This window comes from Bubalus bubalis, chromosome 2, assembly GCF_019923935.1.
Source record: "Bubalus bubalis isolate 160015118507 breed Murrah chromosome 2, NDDB_SH_1, whole genome shotgun sequence".
NCBI lineage: Eukaryota > Metazoa > Chordata > Mammalia > Artiodactyla > Bovidae > Bubalus > Bubalus bubalis.
Window position 1 is genome coordinate 52,378,562 of NC_059158.1, and position 13,064 is coordinate 52,391,625.

Sequence of the window (13,064 nt, forward strand, 5' to 3'; positions counted from 1 at the left end):
CGCCGCAACTCGAGAAAAACCACGTGGTTCCCCCACAATCGCAAGATGAGGCCCTTGCCCGCTACAGCATCTCAAGAGAAGTCCCACGTTCCGTCTGGAAGTGCGAAACGGTACTTGGCACCCTTGATGTGACCCCAAAAGTTCCCCAAAATACCGGTCTCACTCGAGGGGAACACCGAGGTTCCCGGCACCACTTCATCTGAGCCCCTTCTCCCCTCCTGATCGCGACAGGAGGGTCAATTCCCCAGCTTTATCTGAAGGGGTTCCCCACCTTCCCGCCACACCTCAGAATGAGACCCGTCTCATGAGGAAATTCGAGAGGTAGCCTCGTGTGTGGTGCCACATGCCAAAAGACCCCGATTCTCTGGTCCTCTCTTCACAAGAACCCATGCCCGGACACCTCTTCGAAGGCAACCCTGTGGATGAAGTCACAACACGAAGGGGCATTGACAACCCCGTGCATCATCCAGAAAAACCCGCAGGTTGCACACACAGCTCGACAAGTGGCCTGTTACCCCGTGAACAACTCGAGAGGCAAGCAGTGTTCCATTCCTCCACACAAGACGAGGCCTGACTCTCCTGTCCCAACTCTTCAGGGACCCTGCAATCCGAGTTAGAAAAGGAGAGGAACCCTGAAGTTCCTGCCTCAACTCGAGATGAGGCCCTCTTTCATTGCACCAAGCCCAGTGGAGTCCCAAGAGGCACCTCCCAACTCCACAGTATCCCTGACTCTCAGAGGCACCCTTAAAAGCTCCCTGAGTTCACCAGCCCAGGTCGAGGGAACCCAGAGTTTCCTGCCGCAACCCGAGAAAGACCTCCAGAGTCCTTCTTCATCGCGTCTGGAGGCCCGATTCCCCTACCATGACTTAAGAGCAATCACTCGCTCCCCCTCGCCACGCGCATGGAGACCTGACTTCCCTGGCGCCACACAAGAGGCTCCCTGAGTTCCCCGTCATACATCCTGAGAAACCCGCTGCAGTTTTTCTCGAGTCATGATGGGGAATTCAGGCTTCCTCTTGTGTTGGCCAAGGGAAGTCCTATCTTCCATTCGAGTTTAAAGGGAGAGCTGGGGATTGCTCTCGAGTCACTGCAGGGCAAAATAGACCTCATCTAGGCTTGTGTCCAGGACTTAATGTTCGTCCCTAGGGGCGACAGGGATCTGGGGGTTGCATACCAGACTCACCCGGGGAATCAGGCCTCGTCTCGAGGGGAAGCAAAGAACTCCGCTGTCCTTTTGAGTCGCGATGGGTATCTCTTGGAGCCCACTGTGTGCCCTAAAGGGAGTCAAGCCTCCTGTGGTGTTTGGATAGAGGACTCGGGATTCCTCTCCAGGCCATGCAGGAAAAGAAGGCCCTCATCTCGCGATGATGGCGGCGTCTCGTGGGTTTTCTAGACTGCGCGCTAGTGCCGGGTTTCTGACGAGGTACGAGAGGGAGCTCAGGGAGCCTCTCGTGTGGCGCCAGGGAAGTCAGGTCCCCATGAGATGGCTAGGGGGAGCTCGTCATTGCTCTCGAGTCATGGTAGGGTAATCGGGCCTCAAGACGGGTTGAAGAAGGACTCTCGAGGTCTTTCTCGGGTCACTGCATAAAACCCAGGGTTCCCTTGACTTGTGCCTGCGACCTCAGGGAGCTTCTCAGAGTGCCTCTGAGAAGTCAGGGATACTGTGCAGTTTGGAGGGGCCTCTCGAGACTCCTCTGCATTTGGTGGAATGTAAGAGGGACTCATCTCGAGTTGAAGCAGGAACCTCAGTGTTCCTCTCCATTTCTGACTCAGATCGCAAGGTCCCTGCATGTTGGTACAGGAGAGTCAGGCCTCGTCTTTTCTGGAGGATGGGACTCCTCTTGCCTCTCGAGTTGTTCTCGAGGTGACAGGCCACTTGTCGAGCTGTGTGTGTAACCTGCCCGTTTTTCCGGATGATGCACAGGTGTGTTAGTGCCCCTTCGTGTTGTACCTTCATACTCAAGGCTGCCTTCCAAGAGGTGTCCGAGCATCGGATTCTTATCAAGAGCGGACCGGGAAATTGGAGTCTTTCAGCAAGTGGCACCACCCACAAAGCTACGTATCGAATTTCCCCATGAGACCGGCCTCATCCTGAGTTGTGCAGGGAAGGTCGGGCCCCCTTGCAGACAAAGCAGGGGAATCGACCCACCGGTCACGATCAGGAGGGGAGAAGGGGCTTAAATGAAGTGGTGCCGGGAACCTCGGTGTTCCCCTTGAGTGAGACCGGCGTGTTGGGGGACTTTTGGGGTCGCATCAAGGGTGCCAAGTACCGTTTCGCATTTCAAGACGGAACCTGGGACATCTTTTGAAACGCTGTAGCGGGCAAGGGCCTCATCTTGCGATGACGGGAGAACCACGTGGTTTTGCTCGAGTTGCGGCGGGATTCTCGAGTTATGACCGGGAATTTAGGCTTCCTCTTGTTGGCCTTGAAATCCAATCTTCCATTCGGGTTGCGAGGGGGAGCTGGGGATTGCGCTAGAGTCACTGCAGGGCAAAAGAGACCTAATCTAGGCTTGTGTCCAGGACATAATATTCCTCTCCAGGGATGACAGGGATATCGGGGTTGCATTCCAGACTCACCCGGGAAGTAAGGCCTCGTCACGAGGGGAAGCAAAGGACTCCACTCTCCTCTCCAGTCGTGACGTGTATCTCTTGGAGCCCACTGAGTGGTCTAAAGGGAATCAAGCCTCCTGTGGAGTTTGGAAAGAGGACTCGAGATTGCTCTCCAGGTCATGCAGGAAAAGAAGGAGCTCATATCGTGATGATGGTGGCATCTCATGTGTTTTCTCGAGCTGCGGCGCCAGTGTGGGGTTTCTCACGAGGTACGACGGGGAGCTCAGGGAGCCTCTCGTGTGGTGCCAGGGAACTCAAGACTACATTTGCGTGGCGAGGGGGAGGGTGTCATTGCTATTGAGTCATGGTATGGGATTCGGGCCACAAGACGCGTTGAAGAAGGACTCTCGAGGTCTTTCTTGGGTTGCAGAGGGAATCCTGGGTTTCCTCCACTTGTGCGCGTGACCTAAGGGAGCTTCTCAGGGTGCCTCTGAGAAGTCAGGGATACTGTGGAGTTGGGAAGGCCCTCTCGGACTCCACTGGGTTTGGTGCAATGGAAGAGGTCCTCATCTCGAGTTGAGGCAGGAACCTCAGTGTTCCTCTCCATTTCTGAGTCTGATGACAGGGTCCCTGCAGAGTTGGGACAGGAGAGTCAGGCCTCGTCTTGTGTGGATTAATGGAACTCCGCTTGCCTCTCGAGTTGTTCATGGGGTGACAGGTCACTTCTCGAGCTGTACGTGGAACCTACGGGTTTTTCCGGACAATGCATGGGGGTTTCAGTGCCCCTTCGTGTTGTGCCTTCATCGACAGGGTTGCCTTCGAAGAGGTGTCCGGGCATGGGTTCTTATGAAGAGAGGACCAGAGAATCGGGGTCTTTCGGCATGTGGCACCACACACGAGGCTACGTCTCGAATTTCCTCCTGAGACCGGCCTCATCCTGAGGTGCGCCGGGAAGGTCGGGAACCCCTTCCAGATAAAGCAGGGGAATCGACCCTCCTGTCGCAATCAAGAGGGGAGAAGGGGCTCAGATGAAGTGGTGTCAGGAACCTCGGTGTTGCCCTCGAGTGAGACCAGTGTGTCGGGGAACTTTTGGGGTCGCATCAAGGGTGCCAATTACTGTTGTGAACTTCAAGATGGAACGTGGGACTTCTTTTGAGACGCTGTAGCGCGCAAAGTCATCATCTTGTGCAGAGAGCTGCCCGTGAGAACGGGGTCCTTTGTCCAAAGGACACAGCTCTGGGAGCTGCTTCAGTCCTTGAGGGTTTGCTTGCAAACATAGCTCTCTGAACCGCCACCCCAGAGATTAGGCGCTTATTTACTGCAGGCACCTGGAGTTCTGTGCAAACTTCTCACACACAGAGAAATGTTATCTGGTGTAAGAAATAATTACAGGGTGCCATTCCCATGCTCTCAAGATTTCTTGTGACTGTTTGTAAGATGTGTAGGTCAAACAAAGAAAATGTTAACTGTCTTGTCTTTCTCACGCTCTTCTGTATAAATATGAGATGCTGAATAAAGTTGGTGTCAGACTGCGTCCCTTCGTGGACACATGTCTGAACCTCTCGACCCCATCTTTGTTGTAGATTTCTCTTGCTTTAGTTTGCTTTCTCAGCCCCGCCATGCACGTTCTCAGGACCTTATCGACTTTGCTGGCTGGCACCGGCAGGTGGCGCCCAAACAAGACTCGGGAATCTGAGCGCGACGACGGCCGCTGCCCGCCAAGATTGAGGTAAGTGACACGGAATTCCTAATTTATTAAATGAAGTAAAAGGGGCAGGGAGTGTTACTGTCGAGAGTAATAAATCATGGGACAAGGCAATAGCCGCCAGTTATTTGTACATATGTTGAAAACTATGTTAAAATGTAGGGGAATTCATGTAAATAAGTTACAGCTAGAGAAGTTTTTACTTTTTATAGAAGACGTTTGTCCCTGGTTTCCAGAGGAAGTAACAGTTAGTCTGGAAACTTGGAAAAAGATAAGAAAACAATTGCAGACATATTATTCCATACATGGTCCCAATCGTGTTCCTGTGGATGCTTTTTCTTTATGGACTCTCATAAGAGACTGTCTGGATCCTGAACATGAGGGGCATAAGATTCAAACGGCTCTAAGGGATTCCACGGGACCGAAGTTGCAGACCCTTCCGCCCCTCCGCCTGAGCCACTTTATGCTGTGCCTGAGGGAACAGCTTGTAAGGCTGGAGGGAATGATGATGTGTTAAGCTCTGATGAACAGGAAGAGTTAAATGAACAAGCGGCTCAGTACCATAGAGAGGATATGCCTTGGGAAATGATGGTTAACATGCAATTCCCCTCAGGTAAAGGGGAATTAAAACATTGAGGGCTTTCTGAAAAACAGCTGGAGAATTTAATTCAGAAGATTGTTATAGCAGTAAAAAAGGAGGCACAGGGAGACTCCCACTCCATCCAGCCTGTGCCTCCAGCATATCCTCCCTCGGTTCTTGCTGGACTCGATCCACCTCCGCCTTTTGTAGAACCGCAAGAGCTTATATCTATCCCTGCTTCTTTGCCCGGTGAAAACGTAAAAATTAGAAGTGAGATATTATTATCTCCTCTTCAACAAGCGATTAAGCGAGCTAATGAAGAAGGAGAACATATTCCCGGGTTTTCAGGAATCTATCCAGTGTTTGAAAATGCTCAACAGCAGAGGTATTATAAACCGCTGCCCTTTAAGCAACTAAAAGAATTAAAAATGGCTTGTGCACAATATGGCCCAACTGCGCCGTTTATTCAGGCTATTATAGAGGCTTTAGGAAATCAAAATCTGCCACCTAATGATTGGAAACAGGTTGCTCGGGCTTGTTTATCTGGAGGAGATTATTTACTATGGAAATCTGAGTTTGCTGAGCAGAGTGGGATCACAGCCGATATCAGTCAGTGACAGGGACTGAACACCACTTATGGAATGATGGTGGGAGAGGGAGAGTATCAAGACACTAATAGTCAACTTAATTATTTGCCTGGAGCCTACCCTCAGATTAGTGCTGCGGCTTTACGAGCATGGAAAAGGCTTCAAAATTCTGATAAAAAGACTGAAGATTTATCTAAAATTCGCCAGGGGTCAGATGAACCATATCAGGATTTTGTTGCCCGCCTGCCTGAGGCAATTGGTAAAGTGATAGGGGATGAACAGGCGGGGATGGTGTTGGCTAAACAGCTTGCTTATGAGAATGCCCATTCGCCTTGTCAAGCTGCCTTGGCTATCTGATTATGTACGGATTTGTGCCAATATCGGCCCTTTGTACATTCAAGGCATAACTTTGGCTGCGACATTACAGGAAAAGACAGTCAAAGAAGTACTGTATCAACAACAAAAGCGATATAAGGGATAAAATTTTGCAATTTGCTCACTATCACCAATTTCTCTTCCCAAAAATTATTGTTTCTCAGCCCCTTGCTGACGCCCTAACTGTATTAACTGATGGCTCTTCTAATGGAATAGCTAGTTTGATTATACAGGACAATACCACCGCCTGGCATACTAATTATAAGTCTGCTCAAGAAGTAGAACTATTTGCCATTTTTCAGGCTTTATTACAAATCTCTGCTCCATTTAATTTATATTCTGACAGTCAATATATCATAAGACCCTTAAACACTATTGAGACTGTTCCATTTATTGGTACCCTGAATTCTACTATCCAAACTCTTTTTCGTGATATACAACATATAATTTGCTCCAGAGTTAATAAATGCTATTTCGGTCATATTCGTACTCACTCTGGACTTCCTGGACCTTTAACACGAGGCAATGCTTCGGCTGACGAAGCTACACGTATGATATTTCCTTCATTGAAACAAATGGCAAAGACTTCTCACAGCTTACACCATCAAAACAGTAATAGCTTGAGACTTCAATTTGACATTACTCGAGAAGCTGCCAGACACATTGTTAAGCAATGTCAAACATGTCCTCAATTTTTTAGTGTCCCTCATTATGGAGTTAATCCCCGAGGATTGTTGCAAATGATACATGGCAAATGGATGTTACCCATATTCCTGAATTTGGTAAACAAAAATTTGTTCATGTTACTATTGACACCTTCTCCGGCTTTTTACATGCCTCTCTACAATCTGAAAAAGCTAACAAACATTGTATAGCTCATTACATTAAATGTTTTGCTGTTATGGGCACCCCTAGGACCATAAAAACAGACAATGGTCCAAGATACACTAGAAAAAATTTTCAACTATTTTGTACGTAATTGTCTATCTCACATAAAACAGGTATCCCTTATAAGCCTCAAGGTCAAGAAATTATTGAACGGGCACATCAAACTCTCAAACATCAATTACAAAAATTAAAAAAGGGGGAATTGTATCCCAATACCCCCTCCAACTCTCTAAACCATGCTTTATTTGTTCTAAGTTTTTTACAATTGGATATAAGTGGCCATTCAGCAGCACACCGATTTTGGAACTTTGATGCTCAAACCATAAGACCTAAAGTCTTTTGGAAAGACCCACTTGTGGGAAAATGGTATGGACCAGATCCTGTACTAATCTGGGGAAGAGGGCATGTTTGTGTTTTCCCACAGGATGCCGAAGCGCCGCGCTGGCTGCCGGAAAGGTTGGTACGCACGGCGGAGACGATTGCTAGTAAACCAGATGAAGAGATTGACGATTCAAGAGCATGATGAATTACCATCTTGGCAACAACTTCAGGCATTGATGCGAGAGGCACAGAATCGTGTTGCTGTGTAGGGTGATCCGATATCGCCTTTAAGCTTCCTGATGACCTTATTAATTATTTTAAATCAGATTAATACTGCACATTCTGAAGAATAATCAAATGCTTACTGGGCTTATTTTCCCGATCCTCCCCTTCTCCAACCGGTGGGCTGGGAGGGTCGGTCCATTCCCATATACACTAATGATACTGTGGCTTTGGGTGGTTTTTCAGATAAACATATTATTCCTAATCAAGTTAATTTCTCTTATCATGGAGTGTTTGGTCGCTTACCTATTTGTCTGTCTAGATATTTTAATTCAACAGGATGTCTTTTTGTTGGGGAGTCAGGATATGCTGATCATGACAATGGTTGGAGCCTATACATTCCTGGAGTAACGAAAGAATCTGGAATTCCTCAACGTCGTAATGGAACTGGTCCTTTAGATATCCCTTTCTGTGACTTTGGAACAAGGGGAAGAGTCACTGCTGCACCATGGAAACTGTGTTGAGATGGACCTGCTACGGTTTATAACATATTTGGGACAAATGAGTCATTGTGAGACTGGTCTCCAGACTCGGCCTGAAACCCTGGACCTCAGGACAATAGGAACTTTGCATCCCGTATTTGGAACTTGGGCGGCTCTAAAGTGTTCCAAACAGAAATCTGGAAATTAGCTGCTGCCCTTGGATGTGAGGGTTCCTACTTTCAGGTGGGATCGAAAATGAGACACGGTTATTTATGGAATCTCACCATGAGGTACCCTTGTGCATGTGTGCCTCACCCTTATGCTTTACTAGTAAGATCTGTAAACATACAACCTGGGTTACAAAATTATGATGTAACTTGTAACAATTGTACCTTAACTAACTGCATTAGGGGAATTACTAATCAAACTAGGGTTCTAGTCTTAAGACAGCCTGCTTTTGTTATGGTTCCTGTAAAGATCAATGGGTCTTGGTATGATGAAAGAGGACTTGAACTTTAGAGAGAAGTAGAGGGTGCTTTAATGCATTATCGTAGGGGAATAGGGTTAGTAATTCTGGGATTTGTAGCTTTGGTAACCCTTATTGCTTCCTCGATTACTGCAGCCTTGACCCTGGCACACTCAGTACAAACTGCAACTTTTGTTAATAATCAGCACAAAATGTATCCGTTACCCGGGGGACTCAAAAAAATATTGACAAAAAGCTAAAAGATCGATTAAATGCCCTTTATGATGTAAAATTTTTAGGTAAAGAGGTTCAAAGTATAAAGTTGAGATTACGGGTACAATGTCATGCTGATTTTCGATGGATCTGTGTTACCCCAAAAAAATATAATGGTAGTATAACTGCTTGGGATAAGGTGAAATCTCATTTAGAAAGTATTTGGCATAATGAAAATATTTCCTTAGATTTACTGCATCTACATCAAGAAATAATGAGCATTGAAAATGCACCTAGACCTGATTTGGATGTTGCAAAAAGAGCTGAGGCTTTTGTTAAAAAACTTTTTTGACATGTACCTACTGTCAATAGTATTTGGTACTTGGGAGTGGCCATAGGAGGACTATTCTTAATAATTTTAACTGTTTTATTTCTTGCACCTTGTTTAATTAAAAAACTGATGGATGATCTATGGATGATAAAGGCTTCCATCTATGGAAATGGTCTGTGGTTGAAGGAACATAAGTGTGCACCTATATAAAAAGAAAGGGGGAGATGCAGGAAGCTGCCCATGAGAACGGGGTCCTTTGTCCAAAGGACACAGCTCTGGGAGCTGCCTCAGTCCTTGAGGGTTTGCTTTAAAACATAGCTCTCTGAACCGCCACCCCAGAGATTAGGCGCTTATTTACTGCAGGCACCTGGAGTTCTGTGCAAACTTCTCACGCACAGAGAAATGTTATCTGGTGTAAGAAATAATAACAGGGTGCCATTCCCATGCTCTCAAGATTTCTTGTGACTGTTTCTAAGATGTGTGGGTCAAACAAAGAAAATGTTAACTGTCTTGTCTTTCTCACGCTCTTCTGTATAAATATGAGATGCTGAATAAAGTTGGTGTCAGACTGCGTCCCTTCGTGGAGACGTGTCTGAGCCTCTCGACCCCATCTTTGTTGTAGATTTCTCTTGCTTTAGTTTCTTTTCTCAGCCCCACCGTGCACATTCTTGGGACCTGGTCAACTTTGCTGGCAGGCACCGGCAATCTTGCAATGACGGGGGAACCACGTGTTTTTTCTCCAGTTGCAGTGGGATTCCCCGGTTACGATGGAGAATTCAGGTTTCCTCATGTGTTGGCCTAGGGAAGTCCAATCTTCCATTCGAGTTGTGAGGGAGAGCTGCAGATTCCTCTCCAGTCACTGCAGGGCAAAATGCACCTCACCTAGGCTTGTGTCCAGGACCTAATGTTCCTCTCCAGGGGCGACAGGGATCTAGGGGTTGCATTCCAGACTCACCCGGGGAGTTAGGCCTCATCTTGAGGGGAAACAAAGGACTCCACTCTCCTCTCCATTCGCGTCGAGTAACTCTTGGAGCACACTGAGTGGTCTAAATGGAGTCAAGCCTCCTGTGGAGTTTGGAGCGAGGACTCGGGATTGCTCTCCAGGCCATGCAGGAAAAGAAGGCCCTCAACTCGCGATGACGGGGGCGTCTCGTGGGTTTTCTCAAGCTGTGTCACCAGTGTGGTGTTTCTCACGAGGTACGACAGGGAGCTCAGGGAGCCTCTCGTGTGGTGCCAGGGAAGTCAGATCTCCATGCGCGTTGCGAGGGGGAGCTCGTCATTGCTCTCTATTCATGGTAGGGGTATCGGGCCTCAAGACGCATTGAAAAGGACTCTCGAGGTCATTCTCGGTTTGCAGCAAAAAACTCTGGGTTACCTCGACTTGTGCCGGTGACCTCAAAGAGCTTCTCAGGGCGCCTCTGAGAAGTCAGGGATACTGTGGAGTTGGGAGGGGCCTCTCAGGACTCCACTGGGTTTGGTGCAATGGAAGAGGGCCTCATCTCGAGTTGAGGCAGGAACCTCTATGTTCCTCTCCATTTCTGACTCCGATCACAGGTTCCCTGCAGAGTTGGGAGAGGAGAGTCAGGCCTCCTCTTGTGTGGAGGAATGGAACTCCATTTGCATCTCGAGTTATTCACTGGGTGACAGGCCACTTGTCGAGCAGTATGTGGAATCTGCGGGTTTTTCCGGGCGGTGCATGGGAGTGTCAGTGCCCCTTCATGTTGTGCCTTCATCCATAGGGTTGCCTTCAAAGAGGTGTCCAGGCATCGGGTTCCTCTCAAGAGTGGACCAGGAAATTGGGGTCTTTTGGCTTGTGGCACCACCCACGAGGCTACGTCTCGAATTTCCTCGTGAGACCGGCCTCATCCTGAGGTGCGACGGGATGGTCAGGAACCCCTTCCAGACAAAGCAAGGGAATCGACCCTCCTGTCAGGATCAGGAGGGGAGAAGGGGCTCAGATGAAGTGGTGCCGGGAACCTCGGTTTTCCCCTCGGGTGAGACCAGTATGTTGGGGAACTTTTGGGGTCCATCAATGGTGCCAAGTACCGTTTCGCACTTTAAGACAGAACGTGGGAATTCTCTTGAAACGCTGTAGTGGGCAAGGGCCTCATTTTGCGATGCCGGGGGAACCACATGGTTTTTCTCGAGTTGAGGCGGGATTCTCGAGTTACGATAGGAAATTCAGGCTTCCTCTTGTGTTGGCCCAGGGAAGTCCAATCTTCCATTCCAGTTGCAAGGGAAAGCTGGGGATTACTTTCGAGTCACTGCAGGGCAACAGAGGTCTCATCTAGGCTTGTGTCCAGGACCTAATTTTCCTCTCCAGGGGTGACAGGGATCTCGGAGTTGCATTCCAGACTCACCCAGGGAGTCAGGCCTTGTCTCGAGGGGAAGCAAAGGACTCTGCTCTACTCTTGAATCATGACGGGTATCTCTTGGAGCCCACTGAGTGGACTAAGGGGAGTCAAGCCTCCTGTGGTGTTTGGAGAGAGGACTCGGGATTGCTCTCCAGGCCAAGCAGGAAAAGAAGGTCCTCATCTCGCGATGACGGGGGCGCCTCATGGATTTTCTCGACCTGCGGTGCCAGTGTGGTGTTTCTCACGAGGTACGACGGGGAGCCTCTCGTGTGGCTCCAGGGATACCAGGTCTCCATGCACATGGTGAGGGGGAGCGCGTCATTGCTCTCCAGTCATGTAGGGGAATCGGGCCTCAAGATGCATTGAAGAAGGACTCTCCCGATTTTTCTCGGGTTGCTGCAGGAAACCCTGGGTTCCCTCGACTTGTGCTGGTGACCTCAGGGAGCTTCTCAGGGTGTCTCTGAGAAGTCAGGGTTACTGTGGAGTTGGGAGGGGCCTCTTGGGGCTCCACTGGGTTTGGTCCAATCCTAACCCTAACTCTAACTTAGTGGGCATTGGGAGAGCTCCTGCAGTAGCCCAAAGTGCAAAAATTTTAGACTGGCAATTTGAGGACACCCGTGGAACATTCCAAGCATATGTGATTCCTTCGCTGCCCTTCTCGCTGTGGGGGAGGGATGTGCTGTCTCAGATGGGCATGTTACTTTTTAGCCCTAATGATAAAGTAACTTCTCAAATGCTACAAATGGGCTATGATCCTTCAAAAGGTTTAGGTAAACAGCACACAGGAATAATTGAGCCAATTTGCCTGGCTCCTCGAAAATTCTGTACTGGATTGGGGTATCCAAATTTTTGATGGAGGCCATTGTTTTTGCTGCCGACCCCATTACGTGGAAATCTCATGACCCGGTGTGTGTAGAACAATGGCCTCTGACTAAAGAAAAACTTCTGGCAGCTAAAACATTAATTTTTGAACAACTAGAATTGGGACATATCGAGCCCTCCAATAGCCCCTGGAATACTCCTATTTTTGTTATTAAGAAAAAGTCTGGTAAATGGAGACTTTTACAAGATTTAAGAGCTATTAATGCCACCATGGAGGACATGGGGGCCCTACAACCTGGGCTCCCTTCCCCAGTAGCCATTCCAGAGGGACACAATGTAATTGTAATTGATTTACAAGATTGCTTTTTCACCATTCCCTTAAATACTGAGGATAAAAAGCGATTTGCCTTTAGTCTTCCTTCAGAAAGCCTTAAACAGCCTTATCTACGGTTTCAATGGAAGGTTTTGCCTCAAGGAATGAAAAATAGCCCCACCCTATGTCAAAAGTTTGTTAGTGCTGCTTTAGAAGATGTTAGAAGTAAATATGAACAAGTCTATATGATCCATTATATGGATGACATCTTAATTGCCCACCCTGATAGGGCTCATTTACAAACTGTCCTCCAGGATTTGACCCAGGCATTAACAGACAGAGGCTTAAAAATCGCCCCAGAGAAAATTCAAGTCAATCCGCCCATAACCTACTTAGGATGGGTTATCAGTTCAGAAACTGTAACTCATGCCCCATTAAAATTGAGAAAAGATCACCTTGTTACTTTAAATGATTATCAAAAAATTTAGGAGATATTAATTGGATCAGACCTCATTTAAAATTAACCACTGCTGAATTAAAGCCTCTTTTTAATATTTTATGTGGGAATCTTGACCCAACTTCTAAAAGACAATTAACTGCTGAAGCTCAGAAAGCTTTAGACAAAGTAGAAGCACCCCTATCTGATAGCTATGTAAAAAGAGTTAATTTACAGACAAACTGCAATTCCTCTGCTTAGCTACTCCAACTGTGCCTACAGGAGTTTTATGGCAAAATGGCCCCCTAGAATGGGTCCATCTCCCCGCCCAAGCTAAAAAAAATAGTGGCCTCTTATCCAGGACTGATAGCTATGTTGATATTAAAAGGGGAAAAACGGAGCATTGAATTGTTTGG

At 47.7% G+C, this 13,064-nt stretch overlaps 1 long non-coding RNA gene across 1 annotated transcript; it reads left to right on the forward strand.

Moving 5' to 3' along the window:
• Positions 1-4,248: 4,248 nt before the first annotated feature.
• On the forward strand, positions 4,249-8,211 carry LOC123465149. Its single transcript, XR_006640263.1, has 2 exons — positions 4,249-4,282; positions 7,113-8,211. It is a non-coding gene; the product is annotated as an uncharacterized LOC123465149 (long non-coding RNA).
• The last annotated feature ends 4,853 nt before the right edge of the window (positions 8,212-13,064 follow it).